Genomic DNA, 4023 nt, shown 5'->3' on the forward strand with positions numbered 1-4023 from the left:
GAGCATTTCATCTCTGAGTGCTGGGGAGGGAGGAAAATCTGGAAAGGAAGTATCTGAACTGCTGAACATCCCGAGGCTGCAATTCCTCCAGTACCCGGAGATCATCTATGGCGTCCCATCTCCAGATGGTATTATAGACCCAGGAACCATGTATCTCATTATAACAGTGATAAAGTATTACCAATGGCATGCTAGAACCCGGGTGTCCCTGCACAGCGAGGACTATAACTACACGGCTGTGGTATCCCAGATATTGTCTGAGCTAAGGTGGATAAAATCACTGGAAGTCAGGAAAGACCAGAGAAATAGAAAATTATGGGGGAATGTATCTGGTGTTTAATTTCTATATATATTGATTTTACATTTAACTTTTTCCTTTCCAGCAGCAGCAGCTATGGACTCTAAGTTACCTTTACTCTGAGTTTATATTTTGAATACTAATTGTACATACAGAAGAATGTATTTATGATTTAGTATTTTGTTTAATTGTATTTTTGTTGGTTTTCACAATAAAAATTGCCCCCTATGTACAAGAATATAACTACTATAATACTGCCCCCTATGTACAGGAATATAACTACTATAATACTGCCCCCTATGTACAGGAATATAACTACTATAATACTGCCCCCTATGTACAGGAATATAACTACTATAATACTGCCCCTATGTACAAGAATATAACTACTATAATACTGCCCCCTATGTACAGGAATATAACTACTATAATACTGCCCCCTATGTACAAGAATATAACTACTATAATACTGCCCCCTATGTACAAGAATATAACTACTATAATACTGCCCCCTATGTACAAGAATATAACTACTATAATACTGCCCCCTGTGTACAAGAATATAACTACTATAATACTGCTCCCTATGTACAAGAATATAACTACTATAATACTGCCCCCTATGTACAAGAATATAACTACTATAATACTGCATATATGCACAAGAATATAACTACTATAATACTGCTCCCTATGTACAAGAATATAACTACTATAATACTGCCCCCTAATGTACAAGAATATAACTACTATAATACTGCATATATGCACAAGAATATAACTACTATAATACTGCTCCCTATGTACAAGAATATAACTACTATAATACTGCCCCCTAATGTACAAGAATATAACTACTATAATACTGCCCCTATGTACAAGAATATAACTACTATAATACTGCCCCCTATGTACAAGAATATAACTACTATAATACTGCCCCCTATGTACAAGAATATAACTACTATAATACTGCCCCCTATGTACAAGAAAATAACTACTATAATACTGCCCCCTATGTACAGGAATATAACTACTATAATACTGTCCCCTATGTACAAGAATATAACTACTATAATACTGCCCCTATGTACAAGAATATAACTACTATAATACTGCCCCCTATGTACAGGAATATAACTACTATAATACTGTCCCCTATGTACAGGAATATAACTACTATAATACTGCCCCCTATGTACAAGAATATAACTACTATAATACTGCCCCCTATGTACAAGAATATAACTACTATAATACTGCCCCCTATGTAGAGGAATATAACTACTATAATACTGCCCCCTATGTACAGGAATATAACTACTATAATACTGCCCCCTATGTACAGGAATATAATTACTATAATACTGCCCCCTATGTAGAGGAATATAACTACTATAATACTGCCCCCTATGTACAGGAATATAACTACTATAATACTGCCCCCTATGTACAAGAATATAACTACTATAATACTGCCCCTATGTACAGGAATATAACTACTATAATACTGCCCCCTATGTACAAGAATATAACTACTATAATACTGCCCCCTATGTACAAGAATATAACTACTATAATACTGCCCCCTATGTACAAGAATATAACTACTATAATACTGCCCCCTATGTACAGGAATATTTCTATTGATGATGCACTCTTGGCGTCTATGGTTTGCACTTCCATTACTAGTGACAAGGCAGTTCTCATGTGGCCGGGTCTGGTCCGGTTGTATTGGCGCCTTGTAGTAGATGACTATTCCTCCAGGACGTGGCTTTTTTAGCAGGAGTCTTGATGGGAAGTCAGATGTTAATAGAACGTCCATTAGAATCAGTGTAACCTGCGTGGGAGAGTGTGAGAATTGGCGGCTGTTGTCATAGTAACCTCATCCTCTATGTGATGGGCTTTGCCGTTCCCTTCTTGACGGTTATGTCATATTTTATGTTAATGTATTCAAATTACTTTTCCTAATTTATCTGTAAAGACTATATTAGGTTATCTGTAATCTGTCAGCTCCTGGGTCACACATAAACCAAATGTATGTCCCTTTAAATTGTTAAATTACCCATTTTTACCCCAGTGCAGCCCCTCAGGGAGGGCGTGACCCCTCTAGCACTGACACTTTTATGTGAATTTCAGCCATTTACCTATAAAAATATATTGAGGAGTCACTTTGAAATACTGAAGGGGGAGGGTCACCTGAGATTTAAAGAGAACCCATCAGGCAAATCTAACCCCCAAAACTAAATATATTTTCATAAACTGCCATTAGAGAGCATAGCCTCTATCCCTACATTGTCCCTCTACATGCCTGTAACCCTAAGCAATGAGGTCCTAAGGCTGTATACAAATAACCTGTGAGATGTCCAATGAGTAATTTGCATATTCACGCTGTCCAGCTTATTCATGAGTGGGAGTTACAGCCACACCCCCAGTGCTTGACTGACAGCCTGTATAATGATGTGAGGTATAATGGTGTAATGTCTCCTCCATGTGCTTCCTGGTGCTGGTGCCCCCTGCAGCCTGTGTGTGAATGAGATACTCCTATACACATGACTGACAGACTGTATAATGGTGTGAGGTATAATGGTGTAATGGCTCCTCCATGTGCTTCCTGGTGCTGGTGCTCCCTGCAGCCTGTGTGTGAATGAAATACTCCTATACACATGACTGACAGCCTGTATAATGATGTGAGGTATAATGGTGTAATGGCTCCTCCATGTGCTTCCTGGTGCTGGTGCTCCCTGCAGCCTTTGTGTGTATGAGATACTCCTATACACATGACTGACAGACTGTATAATGGTGTGAGGTATAATGGTGTAATGACTCCTCCATATGCTTCTTGGTGCTGGCGGCCCCCTGCAGCCTGTGTGTATGAGATACTCCTATACACATGACTGACAGACTGTATAATGGTGTGAGGTATAATGGTGTAATGGCTCCTCCATGTGCTTCCTGGTGCTGGTGCTCCCTGCAGCCTGTGTGTGAATGAAATACTCCTATACACATGACTGACAGCCTGTATAATGATGTGAGGTATAATGGTGTAATGGCTCCTCCATGTGCTTCCTGGTGCTGGCGGCCCCCTGCAGCCTGTGTGTGTATGAGATACTCCTATACACATGACTGACAGCCTGTATAATGGTGTGAGGTATAATGGTGTAATGACTCCTCCATATGCTTCTTGGTGCTGGCGGCCCCCTGCAGCCTGTGTGTATGAGATACTCCTATACACATGACTGACAGACTGTATAATGGTGTGAGGTATAATGGTGTAATGACTCCTCCATATGCTTCTTGGTGCTGGCGGCCCCCTGCAGCCTGTGTGTATGAGATACTCCTATACACATGACTGACAGACTGTATAATGGTGTGAGGTATAATGGTGTAATGGCTCCTCCATGTGCTTCCTGGTGCTGGTGCTCCCTGCAGCCTGTGTGTATGAGATACTCCTATACAGATGACTGACAGCCTGTATAATGATGTGAGGTATAATGGTGTAATGGCTCCTCCATGTGCTTCCTGGTGCTGGTGCCCCCTGCAGCCTGTGTGTGTATGAGAAACTCCTATACACATGACTTTATAATGATGTGACACCATATAGCAGTATTCCTGTAGTCACTACATGGGTCACTCCTTAGCCATTCCTTAGGGTATTATTAGTGACATTTTTCATTTATTAATATAAACTTGATTAATTTAGGGAAAAAAATGGGACACATTAG

The sequence above is a fragment of the Engystomops pustulosus genome, chromosome 8, assembly GCF_040894005.1.
Source record: "Engystomops pustulosus chromosome 8, aEngPut4.maternal, whole genome shotgun sequence".
Classification (NCBI taxonomy): Eukaryota; Metazoa; Chordata; class Amphibia; order Anura; family Leptodactylidae; genus Engystomops; species Engystomops pustulosus.